General features: G+C 42.7%; 1 protein-coding gene and 1 long non-coding RNA gene across 2 annotated transcripts in view; one reads left to right on the forward strand and one right to left on the reverse strand.

Moving 5' to 3' along the window:
- Nucleotides 1-1,379: 1,379 nt before the first annotated feature.
- Nucleotides 1,380-7,298, reverse strand: LOC138682199 (uncharacterized). Its single transcript, XR_011322359.1, has 2 exons — nt 7,169-7,298; nt 1,380-6,183 (listed from the first exon to the last, which is right to left on the reverse strand). It is a non-coding gene; the product is annotated as an uncharacterized lncRNA (long non-coding RNA).
- The window catches only part of SATB1 (SATB homeobox 1), a 93,968-nt gene continuing 83,515 nt past the window's right edge, over nt 7,294-17,746 (forward strand). The window contains exon 1 of the mRNA XM_069772050.1: nt 7,294-7,495. The gene's annotated coding sequence lies outside the window, so the exon portion shown is untranslated. The remainder of the gene's footprint in view (nt 7,496-17,746) is intronic.

A 17,746-nucleotide genomic window follows, 5' to 3' on the forward strand; every position in this document is an offset into this window, starting at 1 on the left:
CATTACAGCTTCTAATGGGAATCACTTACAGTGAGAATTTTCATTACAAATAATATGCAATCCAACAGTTTCCTGTGCTGTCCTTTGTGACACAAAATAAAAATGGACCAGAAACCCTACTGAGAGAACAGTTACCAGCAGATACTAAGTACTGGTGTTAATACGAAACCGTCTTTTATGAATAAACAGATGCTGATTTATATGGGTTATGGCCTAATCCTGTAGAGGATTCTAGCACTCCAAAAACTTTGGTCCTCCAACATTGAATTTTTTGGCCCATGGTCCCCTACCAGGTATCCAGAAAGAGCGACTTTCCTGTGGTGCACATGGAGATACACCCGGGCAGCCTGGAAAAAAGCCAGCACAGCGTGCCTTGACCTCAACATAAGCTGACTGGAATTAACCAGGGAAAAAATGAGGTTTTTCCCAAATCTAAAATCCTGCCTCCCTCTAAAGCCAGGGCTCTACCTGAGGGTTACCTCTAAAGACAGGGCTCTCTACCCAGGGCTGTCTGAGAGATGCCTCCATCCACTCAGTATCTACACCCTGATTCTTTTTATGAAAATAGGTTCCTGTGATCTTTCCTTCAAAACTTATGTTTTATTAAAACATAGCTGGAGGAGAAGCTGGCTTCCCATCTCCCTCTATGTAACAACTCTGTGATTAGAGCACTCACGCAATCATGGGATTCATCTCTCCCGCCCTGAAAGGCCCCAATCCACAACTCCTCTCACCCCAGGGAGGACTCTGACCATCAGGCTGATGGTTATTTTAAAAAAGGCAGTCTCGACCCTTCTGCTGAAACAGTGCCCTTGAGCACAAACAAATTCAAGATTCCTCAGATCATAATCTAATGTTTAGGTTATTCCCAGGGCTGGGGCACACGCAGAGTTTTCTCGGGATTATTTCTGTCCTCGCTATGTTGAATTGCTGTGGAATACACACAACACCCCCCTCAAAAAAAAAAAAAAAAAAAAATAGTCCTGGGAGTAAGTACCATCGTTACCACTGTGACTCTGCTGCATTTTGTCAAGAAGCCAGTTGTGTCAGGGAGTCTGGAGCATGCTCCAGGAGTGGCCAGAAGATCAAGCCGACCAGGACACTTGGGTGGAGGAACGTCAGTGGTCCTGGGGTCCAGAGGACTTGGGCATGAGCACTCCTGAAAGGCTGCTTGGGAGTCCCAGCTGGAAAAGGAACTAACTAACTCCAAGGCATGAATCATGAGAGGCAAATGTAGCGCTTTGAGGCTTAGGCAACCGCTTAGCAGACGTTTTCCGAATCACACCTGTTTGTTCACATGCTTAAATTCCACTGAGTCCCACATTTCACACCATCCATTCCCTCTTATTGACCGAAACACAAGTATTGACAGAGACATCTTTGTGCTCACCAAAATATCATTTTATTTATGAAAAAAACAGCAGCAGTTGCCGAGGACAATTAACAGTGAAACTATTGAGTTGTTACCTTCACAGCATAATCCTTGTCATAGCTCAGCTGACAGATTGATTATTCAAAGTATTGTGCACCTATGGTTGGGGATCGTATTGCAAGGCTTAGGGCCTTACACTAAAACTGCCCCGTCTGTCAATAAACCCCCAAGGAAGAATTGTGCTAAATCCTATTTTCACTTCACAATATTCCTGAGATGAAAATATAATTTTGCAGAAGTAAAAATGTTTATTTTGACATTGTGACTAATGTCTTCCACTCCATGACAGAACCATTAGCGGAAGGCCTTACTAACTAGATGTGGTAAACTCCAGACCAAAAGGTACATTGCTCTAGAACTTCTTTATTCTGGGCATGTTCTGTTTAGGGCTTTACAAAATCTCTACATTTCTAGTAAAAAGATGTACTTGTGTCTCTAAACAGCTTAGTGGTGAGGTGTTTATATCATCATCTATAGCAGGAAAAGCCTTTCCACTGACTTACCAGGAATACAAGAAAAAAAGGTGATTTCCTCTTATTTCTTCTGTTTTCATAAGCTTATTTACTAAGATCTAGTGGCACACCTTGTAACTCCTAGCTAGGTATTCAGAATAGCAACATGACTATAAGTTAAATATAATTTGTGAAATATATGCCATATTTGATAAAAAATGCATGTAGTCAGAATCATATGATGATTTAATTTGCATAGATGTAAAACCTGAATTTATTATACACAACCTATATTTGTAAAAGTAGACAGTCACCTGGTTTCTCTTCACTGGTTTAATCTGGCAGTCCCTCACTAGAGGCAACAGAATTTTTAAAAGCTGCCAAGATGAACCAGACACCAAGGGGAAGAAGAAAAGAACAGACAATGTGCAAGAAAATGGTTCACACAAATATTAATGCAACTCCTTCAATCCTTTAAAAAATGATAATTTTAGACTGACAGAAGATGAAGACGGCAGTCAGGCAAATGAGAAGCGAGCTTGATGCCATTGATGCACCTCAACAAGTTGATCTTCTCTTCTGTAAAGCAGAAGTTTTAAGAGGAAATCTACAGGATGCAGTTTACTTTTATAGGTAATCAAAAGATCTCCTGTAACAGAGATGTGGAGCAGAAAGTAGTTATCACCTTGGAGAGAAGCTGAACAGATTGAGGTACCTGTAGCATCAGGGCCTGGAAACACGAACCTTCAGTGAATGATTGAAGGAAACTTAACCCAGTCTGGAGATGGACAGATTAATTTGTTATTATTGACGTGATGCCCATTTCAGTGAACAAATTTTCAAGAGAGGCATTCATATAGTGAGGCGGCATAAGCCTAAGCCCAGAAGATTGGTGTGTAACCAACAAAGAGTAAAATAATCAAAAGACTGCAGAAATACACTGAAAGCAGCAGCCACATTCAGAAAAAGTCATCTGAGTGTCTTCCACTGAGCTACCAGCGAGATGAAACATCAGACAAGGTTATGGTACAGCTGATAATGGCCACTTGCATTTGAACTATGCACAGAAGGCCACTCCAGCATGGTTGTATTTGTTCACTGCCATTTTCATCTATGACAGATAACGCTAATACCGGTTGGAACATAGTTACTCAAACCAAGTCTTCATATTTCATCAAGCTGCTGAGACAGCTATGTGTAGACCATGCTCGTAAGCAGGTTTTTTTGCTATGTTTCACAAGTACTAACATATAAGTAGATTACAAAACTTATGCTGCTGTTTTTGTATCTTAAGGGGGGAAAAAAAGACTCAAACGTTATTTTCAGTTTCTGAAGTGCTTAGCTTAAAGCAAACCATGAAGAAAGCAAGCAATCCTAAGAAGTGCTAGGTGGCATGTAGTGTTTTTCACTGCTGTAGCATTAGCCATATACTACAAGCTGGATATAAACCATACTTGATAAAGTACATATTACTTGGGAACAACCTAAGCATCTGAGCATTACTGAGAGTTCTGTTGATCATCTGTAATTTCAGGCAGAAGATGGCCTTCTCTATCAACTATGGGTCAATGTAACTCTCAAGTATGCATACGTTCATGCAGCGCTTCTTGTTAATAATAGACATTTCATTTCAAGCCCTCGCTAACATCAGATACAAAAAAAACCCCTCACATGTATTTACTTGGTTCCTGGATCTATGTGGATGCTTTTAACCCCACTCCACGCCTCACTCAGCTTCACTTCCCACCCCGCTCAACTCATGTCTAAACATAAAGATATTTACATGTCTGAAAGGAACTGGAAAGCATCTGTGATATTTCCCAGAAGATCCAATAGCTCTTCTCACACAAAAGCATATTTCCACATCATTATGTCACAGTAGCACTTCAATAAGGGGCACCTCAGGAAGGGTCTCTGACATGGTTTCAATTAGCAGATTCACCACTTTCACTACCTCACTTGAAAGATTTGAACAGAAATATTTTCAGCTAATGTTGTCCTTCACTTGAATTGGTTATGTCTGTAGTCCTTATAGGATGGGTCATCAATAAGATGGCCTTTGGATAAATGTACTTTTACACATTGTTCAAAGTCCCTAAAACTCATGGGACTTTGAAATCATGTGGATTTCTGGTGTTCCTTGGCAGGCTCTAAATCCACAAATTCATGAGTGGCTTATTGTGATTCATATGCCACTTTCATTTTTGGCAGGTAATGTAATGGTATTGGAGAATGATTATTTGAATGAGATCTGCACCCACTTCCCTCAGATCAGGACTCTAAAAAAGCTCAGAATGGAGCTGTCAGCATGAATACATAAAAATATATGTGAACACTTGTTCTGTATAGGTTTTGACTGTACAATTCCAGCCATTAGGGATGAGCAGGATGAGCAGGACTTTCTGTAGTTCCTGTAGAAGGTTGGGCAAGCAAACATCTGGGGGTGGACACTGAGGAAGAGGAAATATCTACGTGTCAGTAATAGGAAAGTTACATTGTACACCTGCTTTTTAGGCATGCCATCTGCACTCAGTCATACCATAATACTGCTTTGATGACATGCCGCAGCTAAAGGGCAGGCAATATACATCTTGCTTCATTGACATGAATGACACAACTTGGTAAAACTCACTGCTTAATGACATAAACCATAACTCTCAAACACAGTAAATGGTTCTACTGTATGCTTTTCAGTGTTTAGACCCATGCTGAGTATTTTGATACTGAAAGCACTGAAGGAGCATTATGGTGAAAACCGATGCACGCTAGGTAAGCAATAGCACCTTATCTATACTAATGCCGGACTTCTCGTTATGTTTTGTTGGCCCGTAACATGCAGCAAACACTGTTTACAGTAACCTAATAATGAGCAATTCTGTTCCCATTACTGCTCACAATCTCATATTAAATGTTTCTTGTTTCCAAAGTAAACAGCCCTATGTAGTTGAAAGGTATCACCACACTTTTTAAAAAGCTGGATAAATCTTACCTTTAGAATAGGAAATGTGATCTAAAACAAAGTGTGTGTATTTTGACTAATATACAAAATTGATGAAAAATAACATTTACATTACATTTCTTTTTTAAAGAAGCGTTTTCCATAGCGCGCTTGAGGATCTTTAAGAGGGAGCTTGGTCTAAATTCAGTTCCAGTCCTGGATCTACTCTTAAATCCATGTGTGGCCTCAAGCAAATGTGTTAATTTTCCTGTTTCAGTTTCCCTGCTTTTAAAGTGGGGGTAACACGACTAACCCAAATAGCTTAGCTGTAATTTATAAGAATGAGTAACTTGACTATTAGATTTCTAAGACATGAAACATGATTATTATTAGGACTTAGTGACCAGCCAGTCAGAAGAGTGTGATACAAATAAAGGAGATGGGTCTTCAACAATAGAAGGAAGGTTAAGTCAGTCAGTCAGTCAGTCTGAGTAGCTGTGTGAGCAGGCAGCTCTAGGGAGAGGATAGCTGGACCTACAAAGTGAGAATGTCCCCTTTGTACTGCCTTCCTATCCATTACCCTGTGGTACCTAAAGACCATAAAAGGCTAAGTCCTCTCTGAGAAATGAATAGGTCCAAAACACTACAACAGATCAGCTGCAGGCAAATAAATTTTTATCTGTATAAGAGAGCTCGATGTTATTTTCTAGTGGAAATGTCAGAATTGATTAAAGACTTAGCATTTCTCTTTAAAATGAGAGAGTAGTGGATGATACATTTTAAAGGGAGAAAAAGTCAGAGGCCTGATAACATGGAGATAATGGGGTAAAGTAATTTCTGGTGTTGCTGCAGTAATTTGGTACTCCACATGTTGGGTCCAAATTTATACCACTGTACGACATATAAATAGGAATGCCTTTTAATAACTATGACGAAAATACTCTCCCCACTGGCAAGGTCAATATTATTAATTGTTATTCTTATTATTAACCTTTGGGCTTGTGCATCCTCTGCGGATTAACGCTTGTTCAATAACTGTGCTACAAGGTTGCACTTTCTAATAGCAATTAATAGAAGGGCGTACCACTGGTTAACTAGGAGAAGCACTGACGTATCAACTTCATGGTCTTGGTCTTGTTTCTGAGACATGCAAAGGTGCCTACAGGAATTGTACCTGTCGATTCCCAGAGCTGAAAGAGGAAATCTGCCTCAAAGTCAAGACAAATAAAAAACCGGAGATGGGGCTGATATCCAGGGTCCCCTCTCTTCTCGGTCTCCTAGGGAATAAGAAAGAGCCTCAGCTTTCAGGGAAACCTGCACTCGTTGCCAGGTTCGCTTTCCAGGAACTCCACTTCCAAATCCTGCATCAGCAAAGATGGGAAAGCAGGTCTTAAAAACAAAAGGAGAGAGAACAAGTCCCTCCCCAAGGAGAAGTTACACGAATAAAGGCAATTCTCAGACAGCGTTACTGCGGAGCACGTGGTGCCCGGTGAAACACCAGGCGAGGGAACCGGGGGTGATGCGCGGCGGGACCCGGCCCCGACGGGTCAGCAGGGGCAGCGACCCGCGGGGGATGCCCGTCCTCACCCCGGGCACCCCCGTCCCGCGGAGGCCGCCAGCGCGGTCGCGGAGCTTCTGCCTCAAAACGCTCGTGGCCGTGGGGCGCTGCTTGCCCGAAAGGGGCCGCCGGTGGGGCCCGGGGAGCAAGGGGGGGGGGGGGCGACCACGGGGCGCGGGGGCAGGTGTGGAAATAAACGAGCGGGGGAAGGATGGAGCGAAGCGGGAAAGCGGGGAGGGGGCCGGGGGGCGCGGTGCCCGGGAATGCAATGCGGGGGCGGAAGAGGGTTCCGGCCCCTCTCGCAGGGCGGGGGGGGGGGGCGGCAGGGATGGACACACGGAAACACACAACAACCCCCCCCCCCCGCCCCAGGCACTTCCACCAAGTCAGGCCCACCGCCACGCGGGGCCGGGAGCGGGCGGAGAGGAGGAGACGCCGCGCACACACACACGCACACACACAGACACGCAGCCGCCACGCTCCAGCCGCTGCTCGGTCCCCCCCACCACCACCCCCGCAGCCCCCCGCCGCCGCGCAGGCAGGAGGCTGCAGGCGCGGAGCGGGCGGCGGCGCGGAGCTTCCCCCCCGCCCCGGGCCGCAGCCGGCCTCCCGCCGCCGCGCTGCCCCGACGGCACCGCCGCCCCCTCCCCGGGGGCAGCGCGCACCTCCCCGCCCGAAGGGGCCGTACGAGGCAGCGGGCGGGGGGGGCGCAGACACAGACACACGCGCGCACACACACACACACACACACAGACAGAGGCAGAGGCAGGGCTGCCCCACGCCGGTACCTTGCTGCCCTGGTGTTTTCCGTCCGGGCTCCTCCTTGCTGAGGCAGCTCGGGAGCGGAGCGGAGCCGAGCGGGCGGGCGGGCGTGTGTGTGTGTGTGCGCGCGTGCATGCGTGTGCGTGCGTGTGTGTGTGTGTGTGTGTGTGCGAGAGCGAGCGAGAGCGAGAGAGACTCTCCCCCCTCCCCCTCCCCCTCCTCCTCCTCGCTCTCCTTCCTTTAAACGCCCACTCCTGATGGGTGAAAAGACAACTTGAACTTCAGTGCAATTAACTTCGCCGGCGCCTCGGAAGCCGGAGGTGTCGCCGGCCTCGCCCGCCGCGCTCCCATGAGTGAGTCGGTCCCGCTCCTTCGGCGTCGCTCCTCGGGGACGGGAGGGACGGGGCCGTGCCGGGGGCACCCGCCGTGCTGATTTACCGAGGCCGGCGGTGCCGACCCGGGGGGGGGGGGGGGGGGGGCGCGGGGCGGGGGTGTGGGGGGGCTCCGCTTGGCGCTGCCGCTGCCGGAGCCTCCCGGCCGGCCCGGGCTCACACCTGCCGCCGCGCCGCTGGCGGCCGCCGGCCCCGCTCCGCTCCCCTGCCCGCCGCCGCCGCCTCACCCGCCGCCGACACGGGGGGAGCGGCGGGGGGTGGGGTGGGGTGGGGGCAGAGGGAAAAAAAAAAAAAAAACAAACAAAAACCCTAAAAGTTTGGCAAACTTCTTCCCCGGCCCCGCGCGCCTCCCGGCAGCGGCGGGCGCTGGGCGACGGGGCGGCGGCAGCCCCGACGGCGGGGGGCGAAGCTGCGGGTCGGAGCGGGCGTGGGGGGCGCGGGAAGGGGGGGGGGCGCGGTCTGGCGCTTCCGCGGGGCGCGGGGGTTGCGCGGGCGGGCGGGCGGGCAGCGGCGGATCGCCCCGCCGGGGGCGCGCCCGTGGCGGTGGGCGGCACGTCCCCCCCCACCCGCCCGCGGCACGACCCGGCGGTGCCGCGGTCACGGGGAGCGGTGCCAGGAACTCGCCTCTGTGCTCCAGGATTTTATTTTTTATTTTTTCCGCTCCGTCTCCAAACCCGCCACCCGAGGTTTGCTCACGCCGCCGTCCTTTTGTCGCCGTCTCCGCTGGCTGCCCGGGGGACCGCTCCTGACAGGCACCTGCCCGGTCCGGAGTTTTCCCCCTGCCAGTCTCCGGGCTTCCCTGACTGCGAGAGAAACTTCGCTAAAATGCAAGTTTGGTGAAATACTTTGCACCAGCTCCTAAGCTGAAATGAGTTTAAACTGACAAAAGCTCTCCGCTGGTTTTAGTCAGTCCCACTGAGCGCAGCGCTTCCGTGGAAATAATTCACAAATTCAGATGCAGAGACGCCGGGGCGTATGGTCTGGTAGTGCCCTTTCATTCTGGTCCATGCTACTGGGGTGGGAGTTAGCAGCAGTCCCTTGCTTCTACTTTATATTATTTTGGTACAGTGCATTCGTATATTTTTCTGCTGTAGTCTGCTGGCAAACATTAGCATTCAAGCTTACATTTTTGACAAATGTGCAGACAGGAATAGCATGAATAGGCATCTTAAATATTAACAACCTAAGCATCTGTTGTGAAACAAATTTAATATATTTACTCTGTTTTTCTCACATTGTTAGAAAAGGTTACAATAAGTGTAAAATTTCAGCTGTAAGTTAGCACGAGGAATGCTTGGATATTTCACTATCTCTTCAAGCATTTAACACAATCACCAGATAGAAATGTGTCAAGTCAGGCGCACTATTCAAAACCAACTTGAAACAGTAAGCGTAGAGTGTAAAGACATGAATGTAGGATGCTCTCTGCAATTGGTATCTCCTAATTACTCTGCAGCACTATTTGTAGAATTTGAGAGTGCTCTTTCAGCCCCGTATTCCTATATGCTCTTTAATACATTTATACATACACTCATTTTCTAATTCATTTTCTTTTTGAGGTTGTTACTGGTATCACCTTGCTTTTCAAGTCAAAGCAATGGTTTGCACAGAAATGTGTAGTAACGTAGAGTAGGTAACAAAATGAGCAGGCAGAAAATGCAACATGTTCACGTACAAGCATGCATCTAAACAGATAGCACACATAAAGTAATAAGGCAATAGAAGAGACATTAAAATCACTGGCTAGTATGCTATGTATGCCCACTCTTGAATATAAACAGCGAGTAGAAAAGAAACAACTGACTCCAAGGAATTCCTCTGTCCCTGGAATAAAACTGTTCTGAGTAGAACAAGAGCACAGAAGAGTGAAGTCTCCAAAAAGACTGTAGAGTTATTTCAGGAATCAGTGCATTCCTTCCCTTTTTCCCACAAGTTCAAATATGTAATAAATAAGTCCTTTGTATGCAAAAGAGTTTACTGGAACAAAAAATATTTAAATGGAATGCTTTTTGTGTGTACACTTTGAAAAACTGTCCGTTTCCTTTTTATATACTTTGCTCTTAATACTTTAAATAGGAAAGTAACTCTCGCAGTTTCTCTTCTCCTGTTATTTTCGCGACGCAGGGACCCTAACCTGCTGCTGCGCGCTCCCGAGAAAGCACTGTAAAGCAGACAGACTCAATCTGTAACTCGCTAATGGGACATAGTGCTTTGGCAGAACGAGAAGCAGAGAGGGTCTGCCACGATAGCGCGAGCTGGTACGCGAGCGGGGCACCTTTTTGGTTTGCAGCGTAGGCCCAGCGGGTCAGCTGGTGAGCACCTGCCCTCTGTTGCTGTGCTTCCCAAGGCAGGGCAGGCAGCACCAGCCCTGCCTGCAGCCCTGCCTGCAGCCCTGCCAGCATCCCACGGGCACCGCCACCTTCAGTCCTGCCGGGAGTGTGGGCACATCCACCCCTTCAGCACAAAAACCTCTTTAGAGTAGGAAAGTCCTGAATAAGTACTAACTCATCCTACATTTCAGGTTTGGGGTAGAGAGAGAGGGGTTTAAACATCTGCGACTGCTCTTTAGAAGATGATCAGCTGAAGTCAGGTGTTCTTGGAAAAAAAAAAATCTTTTAATTGTGTCAACCACTCAATTTTTGGAAGTATTGTTACCTCTTTATTGTCTCCTATTTTTTAATCTAAGCATTGTCAGATGAATTTGAAGCCCTTTTTCAGGTTTCCAGCTGTATTTGGAAAAAAAAAATCAAGGAGATTATTAATAAAATAATTTGCAATATATAGAAAAATATATTAAAAGTAGATTTCTGAATTAAAACTGGAGGAAGTATGACTTCTTAAATGTTTTAGTTATATTTCTAGGAACTACGCTATTTTAACATAGATACTACTGAAGCATTTTATTGCTTTCTTGTATATAACTGCCATTGCTCTCTCTAGATATATTTAATATCTATCCGATGAAGCCACAAACTTTCCTTCTACAACAGTTTAAACACATCTGGAACATTTTACTTTCTTATAATTTATGTTAATAGATGTAGAGTGTATATACAATCTTCTCAGAAATCATTGCTTTTTCCAAAGGGGAATTTTTTTACTTTCAGTCAGGGAATATATTTATAAGAACAAAATAACTCAAAGTATGGGCAATTCTATATATCATTTTATTTTCTGTTATATTAGGTTGATTATATAAAGCTTTCATTTAGAGCGATGGGATGATGAAATTACAAAGGAGTGATTGGCTTTTGTTTTTTCAAATGGTTCAAGTTGAGGGCTGCAAAAATGAATGTTTTTGGTAAAGTTCTTTGAGTACGTAATATTTTTCATAGAATTCTGACAAATTAATTTAATAGAAAAGCCACAAGTCTCTTAGCACAGGAGGCTATATTTTCAGGTAAAATGGAAGTTCTGCTTTTGCCATTATAGTCATCAGGCTTCAGTAATCTGCTCCTCTTGTGGAATGAACACTTTCTACTTAAAGCTATCATGCACCTACTGTTTATTTACGCTGCATTAAACTGACAGCACGGCAATCAGAGGAAAAATATGACTTACTTTCCTGAAGTAAACACCAGTTTATAGGTTACTGCATGTATTTATATTCCTGTCGCCACTAAATAATGGCTGTCTCCATTTTAATATCTACCTGTGGTGTTATCCAGGGCAGCTGGCTCTTCCTTGTTTAAAACGAGGAAAAAAGGAAGGGGGGGAGTGTGTGTGGGGGGGGGGGGGGTAAGGAAGAAAAGAAAGTTTTGTTATCATTCCAATCCAAGAGGAACTTAATAGAAAAGTGAATCGGTATTCCTTTCTGTGGCATGCAGAAGCCAGTTTTAAAGACATAGTATTCAGTTTTACTTGATGTATTTGAATTGCATCTCAAACAGGGAAAACAGAATTCCTTAACAGTATTTGTCTATCCAAGTCACTGAAATTGTATATTCAGGCAATGGCAGATTAAGGGCAGAAGCATTTTATTAATAACTGAAAGCACATATGTGTGTGTGATGAAAAATGTTCTGCAAATCTGTCACTATGCAATCAAGTGCATTTTTTAAACTTTAGTTGTCACAAAGTTGCTACTGATTCTAAAAAAAAAAAAAAAAAGTAAAACAGTTTGACGGTTAAAGAGTAACTTATAGTTCTTATTGCTTGTTACACTGAAATCTTGCAACTTTATGCAGTCTATGTCAGAAAACCCTGTTGATGTTGCTTTTAGTCTTGGACTAATGCGTCCGCGTAGCTGGCACTTGAACTGAAGATAACCACAGTCAGAATAACTCACGGTTTGCAGGAAGCTTTTCTAAATTCTCCGTCGGAGGATTCCATTAATAACCTCTACCTGAGAGGTCCATTTTTTCCCTCAGATTCTGAAATTATTGTAGTTAACATTAAGTTAGCTTGTATGTCAGTTCCCATGTGAGCAGTATCATGAACTCTCTACAGCCCCCACCACAACTTGTAACTGTTACTTCAAAAAGGATATACTATAATGTTCCCTTCAAAAACGTAGATGTTTTCCAACATTTGCCATCCCGTGGCATCTAAGCTTACCACAGTTATCACCGACACTTCATTACTTAATTGATATCCGTTTTGTTCCTTTGCAAATGTTGACTTTCTAATAATTTCTGCATTGCATTGCTCTCAGTAGGTATAAATCTTGGACAGAGATTAATTTTAAAGAGACTTGCCAGTACGGATCTCGTTCATATGTTCTGATCTGGTCCTCGTGCCTTGTACCAGCTGTAAACTACTCTTAATCTGTGTAATCTGGTGCAGTGTAGTAGGAATGGCATAGTAATAGTAGAGTACAGTAGTAGAGCATAGTAGCATACCTCAGGCACCGTCTGAATTGTAAATATCTCCTTTAAAACTTGCTGGGCCCGACTTTCCTCCCATGCCCACTGGTGGATCACTGCAGAGTTTGGTAGACCTTCGTTTCTACAGTTCTTGTAGGGGATCAGCGTTAGGTGTTCAGACGGGCTGAGGGACACACTAACACTTAGTATTTATGCTGAAGTCTCCTTTTAGCTATTTGCTTAGAATACCAATACGCAGCGCTCTCTTTGGAGACCGATTGTGCTGTGAGACTGGGTGCATTTGTGTATGCTGGGATTAGGATAGGCTGTAAGAAGGCTTCCCTTCACCGGAGCGCATACTAGCTCCTCTCCCTGAGCTGTTGTAAAGCTTCGTTGGAAAGATATCTCCACCGCTGTAGGTTCACAAGAGTTGGCTCCCACCACCTCGTGCTTTTCTGTTGTGAACTGCAGGTTAGGTAGGCAGAACAGTCCGCTCCCCTGCAGATGGACCTCAGTCACCCCAGCTGCACCTGGGTGCAGAACATCAGGATGGGCCACATCTATCAGCTGTGTTGGCCTTGCATAACTCCCAGCGACTATCTGCTCTATCTCTTTCCCTTGGCACATTATGACATGATATGACCTGAGGAGATGAGGGAGGTGCTTTAAACCTCGAGTGCATCTCATCTTCCCAGGATCCTGCTCTGACAGGATTTATTTGGCCAGCAGCAATCATTTGTGTGTCGTTCCACTTGCTGCTCGCTAGAAGAAGTGGTGATGCACTCGGATCATATATACCTGGAGGATTGTCTCATGTCTTGTAATCTTTTCTGGTGTCTGGAGTCCTGGTTCTGGTTTCAGCCCTGACAAAAATGTGTGATCTTGGGTGAATAACTGACCATGCCATGTTTGCAATCCTTAATGCTGTAACCCTGATTTTGAAAGTGCTCAGCACTTACAACTTCGTATGAAAGAAAAGGAAGCTGCAGCACACAATCCCTCTATAAAACTGGCCTTAATGTGCCCCTGGTTTATTTACGCAGCTATAAAATTAGTAATATATATGTTTCATAGAACACTGAAGGATTAATTAATTCTTTATATTTGTAAATCAGTCCTAGAGTGGAAAACATTGTATAGCACAAGTGCAAAGAATTGCTGCTCTGAACTCAAACCCACATGCAAAGGTATGACCAAGGTATTTCCTTTTCAGTGAGTGCACTTAGAATACATGTCTGTTTGTAGCAGCCAGGTAATTAAAAACATTTTCAATGAACAGGAGAAAAATCCTAAATATCATACACGCCCTGTATTTCCAATTCTAATACACTAAATAAAAGACAGAAAGAGAGGAGGGGAGAGAGAGTGTGAGAGAGTGTGCATGCACGCAAACTCACAGAAGGACCAAAGGCAGAAAATGAAGTGGAAAGAAATTGCAGAGTGAGTTTTAAAATGTTTATAATCGAAGATTAAATTAATATTTTTGTGGAGAGCCGTATTAGAAAGATTTTAAATCATTAACGCTTTTCATCATAGGTGGGCTTCCTTGATAAATGTAAAAAGTCTCAAGAATAATTAAAGGCATCTTAGAACTTAAAAAAATGACAGTTTTAGCTTCTAAGGATTCATTGTCATATAATAATACTGTGTGCTTTTTAGTGTTACTTCTGCACTAGACATTTAATTACAGTCTTTGTGAGACATGTTATCTGTATAGTAACTAGTGCATAAAAAGAATGATATATACTTTTACATGCAAGCTCTTGCTTGCCAGCTTTCTTTTTAAGATTATAGATTAAGATCTCCAATCCAGAATGTTCATGTCTTCAATGAAAACAACTTAATTTTACACAATTTTCAGGAGGAATGGGGCATTTATTGTAATAGTATTTCTTCTGTAGTTACACTTATTTTTGCAGTAATACTCGAACTGTTGTTCAGCAGGTTTGGGGTTTTTTTCTGTGCAAGGGCCCAAACTCAGCATTTCTTTGCTTGTTCACAGGATAGATTTTAGAACACCAAATGAAAAAGCATGTTTAAGTTGTATATTGAGAAGTAAGACTAAAAAAAATCTCTAGGAGTAGTTTGGTAGATTTTTCACATTTAGAGGAAATTTGGAGCTTACCTTTCCCATGTCAGATATTGAGTATTGTCTGAAACATGTTCTGGATAATGTAAATTTATGGGGTTCATAACTCGGTCCACACATTGCTGTGGAAAAGTCAGTACATTTGCAAGAAAGATCAGGTGCATAAAATTAGAGTTTTTCTTTTGATACATTTGCAGATTCCTGTAATTTTGCAGCTTGCGAAAAGTGCTCCTCCGCACACTGAACTTCCCACAGTTCCCCGTGTTTCGCACTGCGGTCATTGCAGGACGAGGCACAATGGGAACCGCATCCAACCATTTTAGAGCAGAGCTTTTCAATCGATCATATGTATGTCCTCTTTCGGGTTTTGTTTTTCACTTCTAAACTAGCAGTATTGTGCAGGAACAGTACAATATTGGTGTTGAGTCCCTAGTTTTGTTATGCTTTATAAGAAAATCTCACAGTAAAATCAATCAATCAAAATCAATCTCTGTCCCATTGACTGTATTTTATTGGCTTTCTTTTTCTTTTTTCTTCAGTTGACTCGCTGAATACCATAATCGTTTTGGCCATTCCTGAAGAATTTTGTTATAATCTTTTTAAGATAAAGAATATAATAATTTTATAATAACATTTTTACATTTGAAACTTGTGATTCCACTGCTTTCTTTATTTGGACTTTATGTCCTACAAGAAACTGACTTCTGCATTGCTACTTAAATTGACAGTTAGTGTACTCATAGGTGTAGTTATTATTTTCTAAGCATTTCAGAATAATTTTATAGATAACATGCAAGAAAATTGAACTAGGAGAATTTTTTATATGTGTGGCATGATGACAGATATGCCTTAAGAAACATTAGATTGTCTGATAAATTGCATTTCCAAGCAGTATTTCATATAGGTTCTGTCTCTTTAAAAATGCAGTCTCCTCTATTTGCCCTATTAATTGTTGATATGTTGCCATCCACGAGACAAAAATTAGAGCTGTAATTAAATAATCATGTGATGCTCCTTAGTGCCAGTGAGAGCAAACTCATTTTTCCAGGCCCTGATGGTCACTGATTATTGTATTACTACTGGCTTGCTTTATTTTTTTTTAATGGCTCTATATTGCTGGGTTACCTAACCACTGCCCTTCTTTTCAAAATTAAAGAAATTGAAGAACATTAAGTCACTTAATTGGCCGGTGGTCTACAGGGACACAAAGTAGTCATACCTTCTCTGCTTTTTGGTCACTCAATTGGTTCTACTGGGAGAACTACATCAGTGGTGTGGTTGCATGCCATTTAATTTACACTGGTGTTTTGGCTGGGCTGGATGCATATAGGGAATGCCAGGAGAATTACAAAAGGAGCAGGGTATTAAAATTCAGAAATGATTAAAATTGAAATAAAAGGATGCTGCTTCTTTGCCAGTACTCTGGCAGTCATAATGACACATAGAGATTAGTTTCCACCTTCATCTTTTCCTTCTTTCTCATTTCCTCTTGTTTATTGTTGACACATTTTCCTTATGTCTCTGCTTCTCAGCGCTTTTTTTCACTGTTACATATTCCTACTTTTTCTCTTTCCTTAAGCATGGAGAAGCTTACTTAACCTTATTATAACAATAACAGAATAGGTTATTAATATTTAATATGCACATGATTAAAATTTCTCTCTTAAACATAGGTCAGTTCTATTATTAACTGACATGTTATTTTTCATTAAAAAATTTTTATTCTGCCCTTACGGTTTCTCAAACACCCTTTACTTTGGTGGTGATTTAACACATAATGTTTAGAAAACTGTGTTAGGCTAGTGAAAAAAAAGAACTTACCAGTCATGGATAATCAATTATGCATGAATTCAGATATAACAGATGGAAACTGGTGAGTTAAAGTTTCTCTTTAGCTTCGTGATTTTTTTGTTTTGTTTTTGTGACACCTGTCTCTTATGTATAGATAAACATCTAACATAGCATACTGCTTTTCATGCATCTTTGTGTTTTTTGCTTTTGGGGTTTGGGTTTTTTTGTTTCTTTCTGGTTTTGTTGGTGTGGCATAAACTCATTTTCCCCTGTTTATAACTTACTATTTTTAATTTGTTTGTCTGCTAGCGTTTCTATACTGTCTTCCTTTTCTAGGGCTAAATTGTCCTGTGATGAAGCCAGCATTTAATCTTTTAATAAATTACACAATGTCATTTAAACTTAAAATTGTGTCAGGACAATATTTTAAATTGTATGAGTTCACTTCTGCCTTCAGCTGCTCATGGCCTATGGTGTTATGACATTAAAGCAACAGGGTAGACTGTGGCTGTGCATATGTATTCATATACGCATATACGCACATTCTTGTGATTGTGATACTTATATAGGTGTTCCCTCTGAAGACATTAATTAAATTTCTTTCAATCATTTGACAATGAAGCAGATTGTTTTACTGCTTTTTATTAAGAAGTTCAGTATGGACTGGGCATAATATTTCTTTTGGTCATGGAAAGATTTTCACAGACCTAAATCAAGCAAAAAAGATGATAACCCTTTGTGATATGCCCACAGCAACAACCAGTTTATATGAAATAAAAGAAGAGCTAAATATGTTTTCTTTCTCTTTTTACACAAAAATATCTAAAAGAGCTTTAAGCACAGGCTTAGATGTGAGATGACAGGTTTTTTGTGTAGTTCATTCATGGCAGTGTATTGAGGGATTCTTGTATTTGAAGGTGGCCCATGTTTCAGAAACACGGGGATAAGCTGATTTGGACATTACTTTTCTATGACTGCAATAATTTGGAGCACTTCTTCACCTGGCTTCACCCACTTTTGAAGCGGCACGTTTTCAGGTGCAGTGCAGGGAGATTTTCCATCTGTATACCTATAAAAGAAAAATTAGTTGAGAGAATGCACCACATCTTTTTCATGAGCAGAATATTTCAAAATTTCTCATGAGCATCTTACCAACATTTGTGAAGAAAAAAATCTAATACGGGAAGAATTTTGTAGTATAACCTGACAGAAACAAATTATATGGAAAAGATCCTAAGGAAATGAACACGGACGCTGTGAAAATAATTAGTTTCGAATGTTACTTCTTCTATCACAGCTGAAGCTCTGCTAGGAAACTTCATGTGCATGCCTCAGTTTCTTCTTACTCACCTATTGTTATGTCAACATAAAATACAAACTTTCCCCCAAAATTTTTGTATTTAATGCAGGAACTAATTTTTACACACTTAATCAGGCATTTCCTTCCAGTCCTTGCATGAGTATAAATGAACTATCATAAATATTAACCTCATTTTGCCCTGAAAATATTGTATTCTAGTGGGTTCC

This window comes from Haliaeetus albicilla, chromosome 2 (genome assembly GCF_947461875.1).
Source record: "Haliaeetus albicilla chromosome 2, bHalAlb1.1, whole genome shotgun sequence".
Lineage (NCBI taxonomy): Eukaryota > Metazoa > Chordata > Aves > Accipitriformes > Accipitridae > Haliaeetus > Haliaeetus albicilla.